This window comes from Mesoplodon mirus (genome assembly GCF_964341445.2).
Source record: "Mesoplodon mirus genome assembly, chromosome: 10".
Taxonomy (NCBI): Eukaryota; Metazoa; Chordata; class Mammalia; order Artiodactyla; family Ziphiidae; genus Mesoplodon; species Mesoplodon mirus.
In genome coordinates, this window is record NC_138986.1 from 43,404,775 (window position 1) to 43,426,235 (window position 21,461).

The window sequence follows — 21,461 nt, forward strand, 5'->3', positions numbered from 1 at the left end:
ATGAAGAAAGTTGCAGTACAAAAGAAACTAAATAGAGAGGAAAGACAAAGATTTAAAACAAGGTAGTATTTGAAGAGACAACAACTGTAGACTTTGCACAAACTACAGATAATGATTATGAAAACAATAATGTAAGAACAAATGATCAGGATATAAAAAGTAAGAAGGTTTTCTAACACTTAACTTACGTAAAGACAGTACTCGTAGGTTTTATATTTTCTTTTTTACTTACCTTTTCTTGGTTATAATATCCTTGGATAATACAGGAAAAAATTTTTAAAAGCACCCTAAGTCCTATATCATAGTAAACACTATTTATATCAGGTATATTTCCTTTCAGATATATATATTTAAAAATAAAATTTGGGCCATACTTTATAGTTTTATGTCCTTCTTTTCCCGCAGAATCAAATAGTCTTTAAAAACTTGGTTTTCAGTGGGCCTATAGAATTGTGTTTTTTGGATGAAACTTTTCCCCTGTTGTTAATAAAAATGTCACTATCCACCCTTTGGTCGTGTCTAGTTAGAAGTAACAGACTCGATCCATAATCCAAATCCATAATCCTGAGTGGGAAAAAAGTAGGAAACAGAATGAGATGTGTAACAGAAAACCATTTATATGAATAAAAACATTTGCATTCAAAATAATAATTCATACTGTACAAGGACATAGAAGCAAAGGGCTCAGCACAAAAGCTCATTGTGGTACAGCTTTGGCCATATTGACTAAAGGTGAATATATTATATATGCTGTGAATTACAGTTCCAATCCTAGGCATAATCCTGACAGAAATATGGACATGTGTTCACCAAAAGATGAGAGAGAAGGTTCTTAGCAGCCCTATTAGCAAGGGCAAAACCGGAACCTACCCAAATGCCCATCAATAATAGAATGGAAATGAACAGTGGTTGAGTCACAAAATGTGATATCATACAGTAGTAAGAATGAACAATCTTCAGTTTACACAAAAACGTGAATGAATCTTAAAAACACAACGTTGAACTAAAGAAGCCAGACACATACAAGTGCAAATAGTATGGTTCTGTTTATGTAATGTACAAAACCAGCAAAGTTAACCTCTTCTGCTAAAAGTCAGGAAAATGGTCCCCCTGAGCTGATGGTGACTAGAAACAGGCACAAGAAAGGCTTGTGGGGTGCTAGCAACGTCTGCTTCCTGACCTTGGGACTGACTGCACAGTTGTGTTCAATTTGTGAGAATTCCCCAAGTTGTACACTTAGGATAAGTGGAATGGTCTATTTCTCTATGATATTGCAGTACAAAGTGTTTTTTTCAAGTTACACATTAAATGTATTAGAATGGTTGCCTATCAAGAAGGAAATGAGAGTGAATGAATGAATTTCAAATGTGTGATTTTCAAGAACTTATTACCGAGCATTACCAAAGAATTTCTTAGTTTTATTAATGACTCTTAGAAGTTGAGAGCTTTTGCTTATTTAGGGCTTTTTAGAAAACTTGTGGCAGAGAGTGAAATTCAGTAACCAACTAGATATGTCTTATTACTATAAATTCAGGTAATTAAATTTTAATACTTCTCCCAAAGTGAAATTAATGTGTGGCAATTATCATTGAGAATGTACTTACTTTGGCTTAATGTCATATTTTAAAAATTGCACCTTTTAAGCCATTTTTATTTTTAGAATATGGTGTTTATTTACCTTTACTTTCTCTTTTCTTCACATTTTAACCTCAACATCAACCTTTCCAAATGTTGTTGAATGTAATCCCAGGTACTTTCTGCTGGAATGAGGCATTTTCCCTCCCAGAGCAACCTGAACAGATTAGAAATCACCAAATGCTTCTGATTTTAATTCCCTGCAGAGAGCTGCTGGAAGAGTTGTTTTAGGTTATCCTGGTGACATTTATTAAGATCAGAAGGTATGGAGATAAGACCATCAGAAATGTTTATTTTACTTAACTGTTTAGATCCTCCCACACCTGCTCAGCTCAGTGACCCCAACTATCCTGTAATTGCCTATATTAAATGTTTAGTGAATATGAAGCAAGAATACACCCATTTAAGGAAAATGCATGTGATTTTCTTTTATATAAGTTTTCATGGATGGTTCTAATTCCATTTAATGGATAAAATGAAAATAATTTCACTAATTGAGTCTTTTGTTATGTCTGAATGTATTGCTAGCATATAGAAAAGCTTTCCCAAGTCACTCTGATTTTATTTTTCAATATTATAAATTTAATTAGAATCAAGATTTAACCCACAAATAATATTTTGTGTCCTCCAATCGTTTCTGTTTTGGAAAAAAGATGATAATTTTATAAAGAAAGCCCACATAAATTTTGCCCTTTTGTGAGATTAAAAAAATAAAAACTAACAACAACTCTACAAACATCTAGCAGTTGAATCATTTCTTACTGTGTCATTGCTTTTCCTTTGAGTTGTAAGTCAAAACCGAGCATTTAATGTTTGGAAAATGACTTACTAACATGTAATTTCAGAATGATGTCCTTTTTAAAATGAATTGCAAACTCATGCCTATGACAAACTCCTTTTTTGTGTATTCTTAACTTTTCCTAATGCTCATTTTTGGTGAAGTTGAGCCCCATCTCATAATATTGGGTTCCAGTAGGCCTCATCAGACGTGTTTGTGAGTTTACATATATTACACGGTGCAATAGATACTCATGTCTATAACTCTTCGTCCTCTGAGGACATTCAATGAATAGGAACCCAGAATCATGTGTTCCGTAGTTTACTAAAGCCCCATGGAAAACCCTACAGCAGTAGCTATGCAAAGTTCTGGTTAAACATTGCCCTAGCGTTTGCACTGCTCCGTCTGTTGTTTTTACGCTAAAGACTCAGCCCAGGTTGGAGGTAGTATTGACTTTGTAATTAAACCATTTTACCTTCAGAATTTTGTAATCACTGCATTTAAAACCATCTGTTGTGGTGAGAGGGTAAACTCTTTTTTTTTTTTTTTAAAGGTAAGGAAAAAAATCTACAGTGGCCTTTTTTTTTTTTTTTTTTTTTACTTTCAGAGTTCTGATTTTGGGTCCTTGATTTACTAGCATATCAATAGAAAAAAAGGAGGACATTATCTGTGAGTGATGGAAAAGGAAGCTTGTCTTAGAATTCAAAATAAATGCAGATGAAAGTACCTTCTTGCCTGCTGTTCTTTTTCAAAGGTATATTGTTTCCTCTTTACATGTGGAGATATTATTAATTTACTCGAGGCTGAGTGGGGTGATATTAAAGACAGGTTTGGCTATGTTTCATAGTGCTGGAAACTCTTCCTGCTAACTTACCACGGTATTGTCAGGACCGTTAAGAGTGTGCGTCTGCCATGGGTAGCATGGTGCTTACTGCAGCAAGTAAGGCAACACAAGCAGAATGTTCAGGGAAGGGAAAACAGTTTTAAAATAAGGGGCTTATAAAATACATTGGCTTTGTTTCTGTTCCCAGGAAAAAGAGGCAGAAGAGTGGACTAATTTGCACTCTGATAAACCTTTTTAAAGGGCATGGGATCAGTCTCACTCCCCACTCCCCCACACACAGGGGACATGAGTGATGTCTGAATGACCATAGACTGCCCCTCTGCATTTAGGAAATGTAGCAAAAAGAATTTGAAAATATGAATGCTGGAGTCAGACCAGGGGCCACGTCATGGCCTTGTCACTTTTTGGCTCACGGCTTAGGGAAGTTACTTAACCTCCCTAACCTGAGGTCCCTTCATCTACAAAGTAATGAAAAGAAAAGTACTCTGTCACAGTATTGTTGTGGAAAAGTACTCTGTCACAGGTTGTTGTTGCGGTAAAGTACCTGGTACGGTGCCTGGCACGTGGGAAGCATAAGTAAAATAATGTCTCTATCTCAATTAATTGATTTACCTGAAAACAGATTCTTGAGACATCTCAGCTTTAAGTTTCAGTGTAGTTTGTCAATAAAAATAACAAGATATGTGGTTTAATAGTGGACTTTTAGAGCAATTTTGTAATTCTCTTTGGCTGACATCTATTATATATGTCCATTTAGGGAGAGAAACAAAACAGGGAAATAATTGCCAACTATCACAAAATTCAGTATTAACCTAAAGCTTTTCCTTTTCTTCTTCTTCTTCTTTTTTTTTTTTAAGTAATTTGGAGACTTTGAGCAAAAGGCCCAATTCAGAGATTCCTCCTAAGCAGCTCATGGCCGGCCAACAATAGCTGACTATGACCTGGGACAGGGATGTAATAGGGGTGAGGAGAAGGGAGAGTGGGTGGGATCAGGGCACATGGTCAGTCCTCAGCAGAGCCATATGATCTCAGGATGCAAGCTGTAACCTCAGGGCGCCTAGCTTTAACTCTTAGCTCTGCTGCTTACTCATGTGTCACTTTGGGAGAACCCACTTCATGTCTCCAGTACACAGTTTTCTCATCTAACAAGAGTACCTGCCTCATATAGCTGAGGTGAAGGTTTCCAAAGGGAACTCACATAATCTTCTTAGCACAGTGCCTGGCACATAGCAGACACTCAGTAGATTTATTTTTATGGCAAAAGCCCCGTAATTATGTGATGATTGCCTATTGAACATTGGAATCCAACATAAGAGAGTTGCCACGGAGGTCATGAAGCTTCAGATATAGTTGAGAGCATCCAGTTTCTTTTACAAGTTTACTCATCCTCTGCCAAACTTGAGGACTGTTTTTTAATTTTATGGAGTTGTTGTGACCATATTAATAGGAGCTGTTATTAAAACCATGCTTATGCCAGACAGTCCATAGGTAAATGATCCTTTTTACCATGAAAAGGAAGATGAAGAGTAATTTACCTATAGCAGCACACTGTGCTAGGCACATAAAAATGACTTAAGGAGTGTGCATTCAGTTGAGTTGTATCACTGATGGCATTTATCCTTGAAACCATGGATGTAAGAGAATGTTTATACAGTGGTTCTGATTTAAAATGATATAAAAAGACCAGCAAAAACTTCATAAAATTTGTCCTATTTATGTTTAGGAAAAGAAGATATATATATATGCATATGTATAATTTTATATTTCATTTGTTATGATGAGCTTATAATAAGTATTTATAAGTATATATAAGTATATTTATAATAATCACCCCAAATTCAGGTACCTATAAAAAGTATTGCAGAATTCCCTGGAAGTCCAGTGGTTAGGACTCTGCACTTTCACCGCCAAGGGCCCAGGTTCGATCTCTGGTGGAGGAACTAAGATCCCACAAGTTGAGCAGTGCAGCCAAAACAAACAAACAAACAAACAAGATTATATTTTCAAAAAAAAATATTGCATAAACTCATAATTCAGGGGCACATTAGGATATGTAACTGTTCTAATTGGTAGAAAGTTCATGGAAAATCTATGAAAAAATGTAAAAATATATAGGCTTGAAAAAGGAATTAAAGCTAACACGAGGAAAATAATTTCAGAGCAATGGAAATTATTGTGGCAACTACGGGGATTTCTAACTGCTTGAACATTCTGCAGAATAAAAAACATCCTATTTCACATTCCATAATCAGTTCAGAAAGTAATACTTTCTAGAACCCTGAATATCATAGGGAAATTTCTATCTTTCTTAAAACTTGCTCTGGTTTACAATCCCTGTGGGGTAGGCAATCCTCTAGGCTGAGAAATAGGTGCTTTATGAGCCAGCATCTAACCTCCCACCATAGCTTAGCCACAGATCAATGGTGCCCCCTTTAGCTGTGGGCAAACTCCTTCTCTTGGAGCATGGGACGTAGGAAGAGGTGAGATGGAAAGCCTCAAAATACTCCTGAAAGGAAAACTGTGTGGCCAACAAAAATCACAACCTAAAGATCAATCTGATACTCTTTGGGGAGTTATAAGTAATCCTTTAGATTTTTATGTGAATGTGTTAATAATATGCTGTCATTAGCCTTTGTCCAGTTCAGATACTTTTCTTGTTCTTATCAGTGTAGATAAAACGAGGTAAACCAGATGTGAGAGAAAGCACGGGAACCCATCAGCTGTGCATCAGCCACCCAATTGTTCTCTGACGATGCTCATCTTGCCAGTCAGCCAGTCACGGAGGCCTCAGCTTTGATGTCAGTCTATCTGACTCTATTTGACAAAGCCAGTTGCACATGCTCTTCATAGAAACAACAGATTACAGACAATACCACGCTAAAGAAATGCTACCTTCTAGCCATGGATACAATGAAAGCCATCTCTTTAGTCTGGGATATGCTTATTTCAAGGAGTCCCAGAAATGAACTATGGCATGAAAGGCGTCTATTTATCCTAGTTACAAAGTCTCCCTGAAAAAGACCAAATTTAGCAGCAACAACTAAGTAACAATTGCATATGTCATAAAATAGTATAGATTCATCTGAAGAAGTAGCAAGAAAGACTTGATAACACGCAGGCAGCTAAATATGCTCCACTGCTTCCTGGAACACGTCCTTCCTGAGTTGTTAAAACTGAGCAAAATAATAGAAATCGGATGACCGAGAGTTAACTTGCTGGCATGTGACACAAATCTTAAAAACCCATTTTGAACTTTGCTATCTTCATGACTTAGGGAAGAGATTCTGATTTCACTTTGGCTGATAGCTATACAAGGAAAGATGCCATTTTAACAGCTTAGTAATCTTTACTAAGATGTATGTGGCCTCAAGTTGCCATAAAATGCAAAACCTTTTTCTTTGTAATTTGAAATTAAACTATTAGAATCGAGTAAATGCCTTTGTTGATGTCAGAAGAATGGACTTTGAGTTTTATCCTCATGTTTAGGTCAGTGCATTGCACAGTGGTCAAATCCCTCCCTGGCTGAGCAGCCCCAGAGTATCAGATAAAATGGCATTGTGTTCCAGTCATATTTCTTTCCTGCTAGACTTAAAAACCTTAGTCTTTAATCCTGTAAAGTTAATGAATAAAACTGAAGCCTTTTCTCAGCTTCACTTCCCTTTAAAAATTGAAATAAGTTACACTTTTTTTTTTTTTTGAAGGATAGTTGATTTACAATATTGTGTTAGTCTCAGGTGGACTTATCTTTAAGACAGGCAATCTCATGCTCAGAGTGATGTCACACTAGGGCTGGTTTGTTGCTTCTCACTCCCTCTCTTCATTCCCACTCCTCTTGTCACTCAAGTTTGAAAGCTTTTCATATTCTAAGATTATTTATTTACCTCTGTGAAACACATTCTCTAAAAACTTTTCCGTGTCCAAATTAAATAGCTATCACTTTAATTCTGGTTTTAGTTGGAAAGGTACAAATCATCTGCTATATTTTGGTTTTCATCTTGTCGCGGGCAACTGCAGCAATATCTCTAAATTTTCCTGTGTGCATATCTGTTCTCAGCCAATAGAACGCCTATCATTTCTCCTTGATTTGAAACCAATAAAATGGGATAATGCAAAGAGATTCATTAAAAACAAGGCAAGTATTCCGGGTTTTTCTGTTCACAAATCTGGTTCATCAAGTTCAAGCAGGGCCTGCTCTGTAGCAGAATTCTCCAGAAAACACACATTAGTCCCTGGTCACTAGCAAACTATTCAACACTTTTTGGGATATCCACTGTAACTATAATCACCAACATCTAAATCTTGATAGTGTCTACATTATAGTACAAAATGTTTTATATTTTCTTCTAATTGTAATAGTACTCAACAAAATTTAATTATTAGAGGAAATCGTTAAACAGGAAGTTCCCAGTAATTTCCCCACCTTGTCGATTTCCTGGAAAATCCCTCTCAACAATTCGAGGTCTAATCCCCTCCCTAACATGTTCTTATTTATTTTTATACCCCCCCCAAATATGTGTTTTCAAGAGGAATGTGGTATCATGTATACTAATTTATAATCTGCTTCACCAACCTCTACCACACCGAGATGTTTCCATGTATTTCAGAAGAGCACTAGGTTTTAAAACTCATTTTGGAGGAAGAAAGAAAACCTCATTTTGTAGAGTGTTTGCCTTCAAAAATATCTAATGTAACTCCAAATATCTACCAAATGTCTACACCCTACAAGGATTCAATATGAGGTCAGCAGGAATAATGGCTTTCTGCCTCTCTTTCCATATCCCTTCTTTTCAGCCCTCACTCTTTTCTTCTTCACTTCTAACCCAGCACCTCGACTTTTTTTCTAAGTACATGTTACATGACACTTCTTATTTTAAAAGTTTGATTTGTTGCAGGAGATTATCATTTCCATCACGGCAAGAGTAAATGATTTACTGTGAGCCACTTTCGTTCCATTTAAATGTTCCTTTGAAAAAATGAAGAATTTGGATGCACAAAACATGCTTGTATTCAGATGATATGAAAATTTGTATAAGGATATCTATCTTGTCTCAAGTCTTCTTTCTGTTTCTCTCTCTTTCTCTTCTTTCTTTTTCTCACTGTGGTAACCAGGGCATAAGGGCAGCTGGAACATGTGGCTTTTTATTTGATCAAGGGTAATGATCAACCAAGCCCAGAGAAAGGCAGGTCAGCTTTCCTAGTTCGCCTGCGACATAGAATCTTTTTACGTGCTCTCCAATTGTGAGTCCATCTGTGCCATCATTAAGAAGGAAAAAACTACAGAAATAAAGGGGCTGAATGTAACAGGAACTGGATATTGAAAGTTGATTTGAATATGCATCTGCAGGGACTGATGCTCTATGAATCGATGTGTGTCCTTTACTCATTTCTGTGAAGCAAAAGAGCCATAGATTGGTTGCTTTTGTTGTTGGCTTGCTTATTTTACTTATAATTTTCTACTCTTACATCATCATTTTTATCTTTGCATATATCTTTTTTCTTTTTTGGATTTTAAACGGAGGACAAAAGTCTCAGGACTACATCAAGAAACAACAAAATATATGTTCTCTGCAATATAAGTTTGCTAATCATAGCTTCCAGAACAAGTGATGTTCATTTGTGAAGAATGATAAAGGGGAGGAATTCATTCCAGGGCTCCTTAGGTAGTTGCTATTCTAGTATACTTCTTCCAGCACTTGAGGAAAATTTATACAGTATCTTGTAATTTCTATGAATTCTGACTGTTTTTCAGATACAAGTTATTCAAAGATGTTGATACATCAGATTTCCCAAGTTTCTGCTGGAAAAACTTATTAAACACTATGGGATTCCAGGCCATTCTGATGCTACAAGCACCTTTCTTGCCCATATCTGATTCCTTATGCTGTTTCTGGGGCTTAGGACTGAGATGTTAATTATTGGTAGTGTTCTCTGTAAAGACAAGCACAAGAAAATAAAATGAGGTAAGGTACACCTGCCAATGGTTGCTGGCCCTGGAAGCCTTGTGTTACCACACTCCAGGATAATAATACCTGGAGCTTAACAATAAATGTTGGTTGACACATTGACTGGTTACTTCAATAGAGGCTTCTAGAACTGCTGTTGGAAAGTAGTGATAGTTGGCTATGGGATAAAGGGAGTGGATAAAAAAAAAGTCATATCAGCTATGAACTTCAGAAGAGAAAGATGGGAAAAGAGAAATAGGAGATGGATATTGATAAAAGGTGAGATTAGTAGGAATGAGGAGAAGATAAAGGAAACTAAGGAAGTCACATGACATTCTCACAGGCTGTTTTGATGTTGCTATTTTCACATTATGACTTTTAAATTTTATATACATTAAAAAGACAAAGAGTTAAAATTTAAGCTTGTAAGAACTACCATATAATAAGCATAGCAGGACATCTTCACCACATGTCTAACCCTCTGTCCTCCAGGTCACACGTGGAGGTGGAGGAGTGAGTCTGAGAGATGGGCCGGGGTCAGGAATGGAGTAAGAATGCCTACTGTGCATTTTACTAGGAAATTAAAAAGGCAAAAGTTTTTTGTTTTGTTTTTTATTTGAGGTATGCGGGCCTCTCACTGTTGTGGCCTCTCCCATTGCAGAGCACAGGCTCCTGATGCGTAGGCTCAGTGGCCATGGCTCACAGGCCCAGCCGTTCCATGGCATAGTGGGATCTTCCCAGACCGGGACACGAACCCGTGTCGCCCACATGGGCAGGCGGACTCTCAACCACTGCGCCACCAGGGAAGCCCAAGACAAAAGTTTAATATCTGCCTTTAGACTAGTTTGAGCGTGTCTATGGCTTGTTATTGCTATATCAGAACTTCACCTAAGGGCCAGGAGAACAATATATCTTTGTGTGTTCTCTTTATATGTGTGTATAATGCAGTGGCTTAAAAAGTACTCTAGTTCAATTCAGCCAGTCAGGAAGTCCAGAAGATGTGCTCATTCACTTAGATTTTGCAGAAATCTCTACCTTATCATGAAGATTTTGTGGCTGTGTTGCTTTAATAATTGAGCTTGTCTTTTGGATGAGGAAAACCCCATAATGAGGTCACTTTATTGCTGGTGTAGCAATAAAGAAAGAAGTACACAACCAAATAGAGATTCTTTCTGTTTGGATTCTGCTTTCAACCACCAATCACCAGGTTCATTTCATTTTTCTTCTGCTGGGATTTTGCCTGAGAACTTGGAAGAGCAAGGCTCACAAATGGATGGGTCGGTTGCAGATCCTGCCAAAGTATGTGAATAGATAATAGCATGTAAAGAGAGGGTGTCATTGTAGGTTAGTGAGAAAATAAAAACAGTAATAATCAGTGCATCCCACTAATGCACCCAAGCCTGGATCAGGACACTCCATCCAGTATGTCACTGCATCTGTTGTCTCCATCACTTCTATACCTTCAATATCTTCCTCTCTGTTGTTTCTCTGTAGTCTGTAAGTATGCTTAAATGTTTCCAAGTCAAAAAGAAGAAAAACAAATAGCCCTCTTTCAATCCTGTAGGAAACGTTTTTAAGGGTGTTCCACACTCATTGTCTTCCTTTCTCACTTCCTATTTATAACTCAATCCAAACCCATACAAGCTGGCTTTCGCTCAGAGCCCTCCACTCAAACAGCCCTTGCCAAGCTCACCAATTTCCATATTGCCAAATTCAATAGATATTTTCCAAACCTTTTCTTAATGGAGTGTTTATGCTGTGTTTGCCACTATTGATCATTATATAGTCTTGAAACTCTCCACTTCCTTGACTTTCCCCTTTCTCTGCTCTCAGCTTTGACCATCAGTCTCCTTCATGGATTCCTTCTCTGTGTCTCCTCTTTAAATACAGGATATTCTCTGGGATCTTCTTTTGGTCCACTGCTCTGTTTAGTCTATGAATTCTCCCTGAGCAATAATTTTGACACTTCGAGTTTTAACTAACACCTTATCTTAAGACCATCAAGGACATATTTCCAGCCTTTATAGTCCCCCTGAATTTTAGACCAGAAATAGGCCAATCTAGGCATACTCCAAAAGCACCTCAAAATTAATGTGCATATAATGATTATGTTTCTTGTCAGCCTTCAACTTTATATCCCTCACAGGAACACTACAGTCCCTCCTATATTTCTTAATTGGTTAATGGTATCACCACATACCAAGTCTCCCAGATCAGCCCTTTTCTCTCCCATCACTCTTACCAACACCACCATCTTCCACATCCAATTAATCAAGCCTTGTCTTTTCTTGTTTTTAACCTATTGAATTCATGACAAGAGTTCAAGCCTTCGCTATTTTTTTTTAACCTAGAATATTGTAGTATCTCCCTCACTGATTATACAGATTGTAGTAACCGAAGGAATGCCATGCACAGCTTTCATGTGACACACGGGGCTTCCTCCCATGAGTTACCTGTACTCTAGCAGACCCATGAACACATAGACCTGCCTCAAAAGACCCAGTCCAAGCAAAAGTATTTTTATATATATATATATATATATATATACATATATATATATATATATATATATATACATATACATATAAAATAAAAGTACAATCATATAACTTAGAAAAGTCCTTGATTGTTAGACATTGTTGTTTGCACTGACCTTGGATGGAAAACTGGATTTATTTCTTCACAGGGATGTGCAGAAGATGTGTCGGAATCATTCCTTTTATATAACGGAATGTGCGATACATCTATCCTTGAAAGCAGAAGGCAGATGAGTTGCTAGGCTATTGAGAGGTGTGTTTGCATGGATAAATAATTTCAAGGGAGGAAGCCATGTGTTTATAACCTCATCAATATTAACTGAACTTGAAAGAGTGAATTGTGATGCTGACATTGACAGGGAATCAAATCATGACCCCACAGTGCCTGAATTTCACTAAGCGCGGCTGCTTAATGGCATTTAGCCTCACTTCAGTTCTACTTGCTTGTGTTCCCCATGGTGCATTGTGTTCATGTCTCTTGCCTAGACTATTGTCATATCCTTATGGATATATGAACATAGATGTTTGTGTTTCAGAGGCCTTTTTTGGCAATTAGGAAAACAAGACTATTTTGTGATTGTCTATCTTAAAGGAATCATAAAGCAGTTTCTTCTAACATTCAGCATGAATGTTAATGTAATATGTTAAAAAATAGTTAAAGACAATTTAGGTGATACAAACAAATTTTATTTAACACCTCATGAAATGGACAGTCTCCATTCTAAGAACTGCAAGATGAGAAGGCAGGAAGCTTTTACAGGATAAAGAATAAAGAACAAAGAAATATGTCTAGAGCTAAGAGCTGACTTGGTGTTTTAGGATTGGCTGACTGGTTATACTGCATTTCTGGTCAAGCAGAGTATTTACAGGGACACTAAAGTTATCTAAATTTCAGTTTGCTGACATGGCACCCTGGGCAGAAGTGGGTCCATCTTGGGCCTAGAAATTTATTTCAATAAATATATTACATAGGGTTGTTGTGAGGGTTAAAAGAACTCATCCAGTGTCTGTATTATTAATGTTTTGGAAATAATTTCATTTAAGAATATTTAAACAGTTTAGTCATTTCCTAGGAGTCTGATTTTGAGCACTTTTAGTGCGACCTTCATTTTCCTCACCACCAAAGTAGGCAGGTAAAAATCATTGTGGGGATATAGTCATAGTCTAGGCATGCCAAGTCCCAGACATGCTAAGAGCTGGCCAGGATGCTACAGTGGTTTTGTCTCCTGGATATCAGACATGCTGAAAGTAGCTGGGAAATTTAGTCTGTCAACTGGATGATTCCTTATGCTAGAAAAAAAAATCAAATGTATATGTTTACATGTTGGGGTTCGATGAAAACAATGCTGAATTAGAAGACATTCTAGACCATACTATTTCCAGTGAACCAGGAAATCATTATCTTTTTCTTTTTTTTTAAGTTTAGCAGCCTCTTAAACATTCAATACTAGGGAATTGGTTAAGTAAGTTATAGCATGTCCATATGAAGAAATTCTACACAGCTACCAAAAATCTTCTGTCAAAGAAAATTAAATAACATAGAAAAAATGTTCATCGTATAATAGTAAGTGCAAACCAGTATTCACAGAGAGATGCCTTTAAATCATGTATGCATATAGGCATGTGCATGTGTGAAAAATTGTGTTTATAGATTTTATTTATAAGAGGCAGGATTATGTGTTGATCCCCCTGCCCTTATTTTACATTTCTGAGCATCTTTTGCTTTGGTAATTAGGAAAAATATTTAAATTTCTGCAAAGAAGAAAGACATTATTTTCCATTCTATCTAACAAAATCATTTATTTCTGCCTAACTGACCTCCCTAGAGATATAAATATTTGCTAATAGGACTTAAATAACCCTTTGACTCTCAAAAGCATATATTTTATTCAACTCACTGCTGAACTAACATCTATGGGTAAAGTTTTAATTTTTAAAACTGAATAGGCGCTCCCCTCTTATGGTTTATTTTTCTCTGTTGTAACTCAAGAAATAATTATGAAATATTTAAATTTACTAAAAAGTACACAGAACAACATAATACACATCAGTGTATCTATCACTAAACTTTAACCAATATATAACATTTTGCCATATTTGTTTCACACCTTTTTTAAAGAAGCAAAGTGTTTTAAGGTATTATTAAACCTTCGTCCAGTCTTATTCCTCTGCTTCCCTCACGAAAGGTAATCATTACACTGAAAATAATACATAGACCTCCCAACCACATATTTTTACTTTTACCACATATGTATACATAAAAAACAAATAGTTTTGTTTTATGGTTTTAAATTTACATAAATATTAAACTTTATTCTTTTGAACTTGCTTTTTTCACTTAACATGATCTTTTCATGACTTATTCCTAATACATGTAGATTTAATACACTAATTTTGCCTGAATATAGTATTCCATTGCATGAATTCTTTTTTTTTCTTATCCACCCATCTATTGACGGTCATTTAAGTTGATTCTAATTTTTTTTCCTTTTACAAATAATGCTGTTAAGAACATCTTACCATCTTTCGGGCCTCCCTGGTGGCGCAGTGGTTGAGAGTCCGCCTGCCGATGCAGGGGATACGGGTTCGTGCCCCGGTCTGGGAGGATCCCATATGCCGCGGAGCGGCTGGGCCCGTGAGCCATGGCCGCTGAGCCTGTGCGTCCGGAGCCTGTGCTCCGCAACGGGAGAGGCCACAACAGTGAGAGGCCCGCGTACAGCAAAAAAAAAAAAAAAAAAAGAACATCTTACCATCTTTCTACTCAAGCAGAAGTGCAAGAGTTTATTTAGGATGTATATCTGGATTTCATGACTTACAAAGGCATCTTCCAAGCCTCCCCAGTCAAGCAATCAATGAATTAATCAATATTTACTGAGGGCTTAGGATATTAAAATAGATAACTAGATGTTAGTTCTTAGAATCCACTTGTGTTTCAACTCTATGATTGAAAATGAAATAAAATCTAAAGACAAAAAAATAGCAGAACTTTCTTCTCCAAGGAATGCTTCTGATTGGTGACTATGCCAAGACAAGCCCACCCTCAGTAAATTTTCATACTTTGTGCAGTTCTGGGCCCCTGTTAGATGACCAGCCTGGCTCTGACCTCATTATGTTATTTGATACACAGCATCTTGAACCGAAAAGTGATTATTCATTCTGAATTTAAAGGTGTTTATTACATGCAATTTTAATTAAACATGTATTTTCTGTGGAAATACATCAAAAAGCCTAACAATCACCTCAGCCAACCCAGAGTTTATAGCCTAGTTCAGGAGACAGCAACTAACATGATAAGTATCATGTTGGAGAAAAATAGAACTTAAAGGGAGTGTATAGGAGGGACCTTAACCTGGACTTTGGGGTTTCAGGAGTGATTTCTTAGAGAATGTAAATCTATACAGGAAGGTTGAGTAAGAATCAGTCAAACACAGGAGAGGCAGAAGGAAGAGGAAGAGAGTTTATTGCATTTATTAAATTCCTATATATTAACTTTTTAAAAATCTCAAGCTTAGACTCCGTAAGCCTCTATCTACCTGTACGTCATTGAGGTCTATCAAGGTCTATTTCCTCAGTCTTTCAATATCACTTTGTCACACATTAGGAAGACTGATAAATGAGCCAAAATTTTCCATTAAATAAGGCTTCCTTCAATGTTGTTTGTGTCAAATGCTAACATCCTGAAATATTTTAGAGCCATTAAATCTATTGATTTTTATAAGCATTTCATCTCTTTTGATCATTTATTATTCATATTTCTATACTTTCTACTCTGACCACAAAACATAAAGGAAATCCCAGTACCTACACAGTGATTACTTTCAATATCTAAATATCCTCTGAAGCTTCCAGTTACAGACAAATTTCCAAAGAGCATATACATTATATTGATTAATATTAGGTCCAAGCAGGAAAAGAGAAAAAGCCTTAGACCCATGCTGACGAGTTTGGGCCCTGTTCCGAGGTCAGAGAAGAGCCAGAGGCCAATCTTGAGCAGCAGTGCAGTTTGTGTTGAAGGCAGCTCCCTCTGGAAGTGATGGAGAAACTGATCGAGTTGGGGCTAATACCATAATCCTGATAAGAGATGAGAGTCTGCACTGGGATGTGGTCTATGAGGATGAGGAGATGAGAGCTCAGAAAGATAACCGGAAGGAATAGAGTGACTGGAAGAGGGGGCAGTGAGGGAGAATTTAGGATGTCTTCCAGGTTTCTGGCTTCCATAGCTCATAATGATGAGAGGGAAAACATGGTGAGAACACAATCTGAGAATGAAGCCAATGGCTCCTGCCCCATACATGCTGAGCTTTGGGTGCCTACAGAACATCTTGGAGGAGACGTTCAATAATTAACAACTGGATGTTCAGCTCAGTAGCTTGGGAGAGTGCTTTTGGCTGGGGTGGTTCTCCTTACTGGGAAGCAGCAGCATAGCACAGGTAGATCAGCTCAGTGCTTTGCGATGACCTAGAGGGCTGGGAAAGGGAGGGTGGGAGGGAGGCTCAAGAGGGAGGGGATATGGGAACATATGTATGCATATGGCTGATTCACTCTGGTTTACAACAGAAACTAACACAGTATTGTGAAGCAATTATACTCCAATAAAGATCTGTTAAAAAATAACAATAAAACAGAGAAGAGAAAGCTTGTCCCTAACTTTGCAGTTATGAAGGTATTAGAAATATCGAACACATTGATAATTTCTGATTATAAATTTAAGTATTTACATTTTAAAAATACTAATTTAATTGACTTTTAATGGGGAATAAATCAATGAAAAATATTTTCTTCCTGATGGAAATTTTCATAGAAAAATCTCATATTTTTATGGCTGGGTATTATAGGTCTGAAAACAAAGGCAGTCAGACTGAAATAAACATTGACAATTTCCTCCCAGAATTATTGATTCATAGAGGAAGAATCTGCATCTTTGTATGAAACCAGCAAAATATGTATAAACACAAATTATTTTTTAAAATTTTAATATATATTAAAAAAATTTTATTTTTATTTTATTTATTTATTTTTGGCTGTGTTGGGTATTTGTTGCTGCACGCGGGCTTTCTCTAGCTGCAGCGAGCGGGGGCTACTCTTCATTGCGGTGTGCAGGCTTCTCATTGCGTTGGCTTCTCTTGTTGCAGAGCACAGGCTCTAGGCACGCGGGCTCAGTAGTTGTGGCTTGTGGGCTCTAGAGCACAGGCTCAGTAGTTGTGGCGCACAGGCTTAGTTGCTCCGCGGCATGTGGGATCTTCCCGGACCAGGGATCAAACCCGTGTCCCCTGCATTGGCACGGGGATTCTTAACCACTGCGCCACCAGGGAAGCCCAGTTATTTTAAAATATTTCTTATAATCATGTTTTTATATCTAACAATCAGATCATACTGTATTCTGTGGATGTCATTTCTATAAAACCATATTGGAGTAGTTAATGATTTACCACGTTTTATTTTTTTCCTTTACTTTTACATAGTACATTCTTATTTAACTACACCAGCCTAAGTTATCTTGCTAGATAACTCTAGTAATAGAGCAGTCTATATTACACATAAAGACACACAAGTAGAGTTTGCACTGCATGAAAGCAACGCAAACTGATTTCATGGGATTTGAATAATAATTAACAAGAGTCACCATTTTTGAGTCTGTGCAGTGTCAGAAACCACCATGCTAAATATTTCATAAGTATTAATTAGCTCAATTAATCCTCACAAAAACCTTTTGTGGTAGATAAAATTATTAAGCCCATTTTACAGATGAGAAAACGGAGTCTTGGAGAAGTTATTTAACTTGTCATACAGCTAATGTGGTTTCAAACATAGATTTGTCTGACTCTGTCGTAAATGTTTTAAATTGCTACATATTTTGCTTCTACTTTGAGATTATATTTTATGTTACTCCTGTCTTCATAATATAACAGAAACTTGAACAACCACATCAATGCTCACTTCAGTGTAAAGATAAGCCTGTGGTTCTTGGGGTGTTGCCTTTCCTGGGATAACTCAAGTCTATTCTACATCATCCTGATCTTCTTAGTCCCTGCTGCACTCTCTGAACTTTTGATGGTCACATGTTCTCAAATGCAAGGAGCCCACGAAAAGCTATTCAGGAGTTTCACTAGGGCAAGTCACTTAGCACTGAAGCATGTCTCAAAGACAAGCTATTCTTTTTGGTTTCCAGAATTCACTAGTCAGTTCTTGGCCACTTTTCCCTTATACTCCCTGGGGAGCATCAGGATGTGAGAGAACCCCCAATATGCCAGGAGGTTCTCTTTCACCAGAGGATCAGTGTTTCCTCAGAGGGCTCTCTGCTAGTTTGATGTCCCAGTGCCTCTTACCCCTCGGGCAACTGAATACTCAGCTTCCTGTGAAAATACATCAGAGACCATCTTTAGGTACATATTCTAGGTGAAGTTTCTTTCAGTAGTGGAGAGTTGAAATGAATATTATAAATTGTAGAGCTATCCAAACAAGGTGTAATGAGTGAAAAACAGTACATGTGTTGGGAGAGGGGATGGCAAATAATACAAAATATTACCTCAAAAATTCAAAGGCAAGAAATCTTGCCATTTTATAATATAAAATATGGAAACAGGGCTTCCCTAGTGGCGCAGTTAAGAATCTGCCTGCAATGCAGGGGACATGGGTTCGAGCCCTGGTCCGGGAAGATCGCACATGCCACGGAGCAACTAAGCCCTTGCACCACAACTACTGAGCCTGCACTCTAGAGCCCGCAAACCACAACTACTGAGCCCACGTGCCACAACTACTGAAGCCCACGTGCCTAGAGCCCGTGCTCCGCAACAAGAGAAGCCACCGCAATGAGAAGCCTGCGCACCGCAACAAAGAGTAGCCCCCGCTCGTCGCAACTAGAGAAAGCCTGTGCACAGCAACGAAGACCTAACACAGCCAAAAAATAAAATAAATGAAATTAATAAATTTATTTTTAAAATATGGAAACAGTTCTGTTTTCCATAGAGGTCATGTATAAAGCATTAATAAGCTAAAGTACTCAAAGCTAGATGACAAATCTGGATTAACAAACTGCTCATGAAGCTCATATTTGCCTCAGTGTGTAAAGATGCTTGAGGGCTGTAAATCTCTGACCGTCATGCTATTGATTGGTAAGAACACCACCCGTGTTTTTAACTAATAAAAACAACGGTTTCTCTTTACTTTAGAGCAGGTATCATATTGAGCAGTTAATTTTTCACTTTTGTAAATGTGTTCCTCACCCAATTTTACCTGAAGACGCTACAACATCTATTTTAAGAAAAGAGGTAAAGTCACCGCACCACACTAAGAAATCTTGGTTTTCACCTTCTCTTCACCTTTAGTTCCATTCAACTTTAGGGTTAAAATTAATCACGTCAGCAATATAGAAAAATGCCACTTAAAAGCATTAACATAGTTTTCCTTTCCATGATATTTAAATATTTCCCTGATAGTTCAAGGGAGGAAGTCTGGGACTGAATTTGTGGAAAAAGAATAGTGAGTTCTATTAAAACTTATTTTATTGGCTGAAATCATCATTTTTGAAAAGAGACCTTAATTAAGACCCTCATGAAGAAAGCCAAAACCTAAAACTAATACAGTGTTATATGTCAAATATATCCCAATAACAAAAAAGAAAACCATGAGATTAATTTCTTTAATTATGTGTTGTCATGGAACACATAAAAGGGGCTTAAAGGCTATTTTTAATAGTGGATTCTAAGAAAGCGACGCTGTTCTCATGATGAAAATATTTTAGCATTTCAGAGTTTATAAACATATCAGCTTGACATTCTTACCAGCCTCTTCTCATACTTTATAGATCTTTACAATTATATAAGTTTCTCATGTTTTATCAGTAAATCACCACAATCATGAAAGCCTCAGGAGGGTCTTTCTAGACTCATTCTGGCTGCTTTTCCAAGCTCTCCATGCTGTGTCACCTCTTTTCATCTTTTGCTTCCAGTCATAGGTTCCGTTCGTGCTGGATTCCTGTCCTGAACTCGTCCTGCCTGCTCATCCCTCCCTCACCACAACTTCCTTCCTCAACATCCTCTACTTCCTGCTTTTTCCACAGTCTCAGTATATCACTTCTTTCAGGAAGGTCTCCCACCTTATCCCTGCCCAGTATGCATCTCCAGGAGCTCAATTCTTGTTTTAATTTCTCTGAGATCCTTCACTTCTTTTCACAATTTCAACTAATTACTTCTTCTTCTTTTTTTTTTAACAATGTAAATAAATTTTATTTGCTAGGTATACAAATGATTTTGGACCTATAGAAAAGGTTACCCCAAAGATGACATTTTATTGCCTCAACCCTCTTTGCATCTATTAGCAAATTCATTTCCACATTCCTGATTGCCTGATCTTCGAATTCTCCAGTAACATCTTATTGATTCCCCCTTTAAGTATAGAGACAAAGAAAATATTTGATTTCTGTTCAATTTATGTAAGAGTTATGATTTTATCATTTTGAAGATTATACTTGAGCAGCAATTTAGCTAATGAAATGTGTGTGTGTGTAAGAGAGAGAGAATTACTAAAACCCTCCTTGCTCATTTTGTTAACATTTATAACCATAAGTAATCAGCTGCCCCCACTGGGCTTTAGCTGTATCCACATTAAAACAGTATACTAAGTCTAATTTAGAAAGTTCATCATCACCTAGGTGAATTGCTTTGCAGTTTTACAGAGTTCAAGAATGATCACGGAAGCTGGCATTTAATGTAATTATAGAATAATTATTACCGTTTGTAAAAAAAATTCCAAGCATAAAGCAGCTAGAACAAAACACTCTTCAAACTAGAGGGAGGTTGTGAAATGTCTAGTTGGTTCAATTGTCATTTCCTCCCACTCAAGGTGTTCAGTCCTTGAATCTTTCCCTTGCTTAGATGAGGAGCTGATTTCACAGGAGTCCTCTCAGTGGAAGAAGAAATGGTTAGAGATACTGATATTAAATAGTTCACGTAATGTGAATTTGAGAATGCTGAAAAAATTGTCATCCCATGTGGAAATCCTGTGTTCATAAGAAAGCGCTGTAGTAAACAATGTAATTCCAATTCAATCCTATTCTTTTGTGAACTGCAAAAGGCATTAACCTCTGTTTTTGCTGCAGGCTTTCAAATAAATAGGTATGAGATAATTACCACTCATATTTTGGAATCAAAGACATTGCTGCTTCAGCTAATCTAACAGGAATCTAATCAGAGAATTTATACTCAATCTCGACTGAAGACAGGCATGCCTGAATCCTTTTTAATTCAATCCAATCTACATTCCTCCTTAAAATGTATTAATATTGCATGTACCCTGTATAATCTTTATTCATACCTTCCTGAATTATCTGGGGATAGGCACAGATTACAAATTAACCTCCCACCACTATTCTCTTTCTGCTAATAGGTTTTTCATTCGCATATTAGATATTAAAAGTCAATTCTTACTGAAATGAATACCTCATAAAACTATTTTCCCATGTGGAAAGTGTGATAAAGTAAGAAGGTAAGCAAGAGATACAGTCTATTTTTCTTTGCTGTAATTACAATAGGATATATAAATTGTTGTTTGCAAAATCCGTAATAAATGGAATTTGTGGAATCAAAATATTTTATTAAGTAAAGATACTTTTTCTTTTACATCTTATTTTAAAAATCTTAGAATATGATATTTATTTGTGTTTGTCCATTTTCTACCTGAATAAAATAGAAAATAGAGCTTCCTCTTTTTTATTACTGAGATCTTGC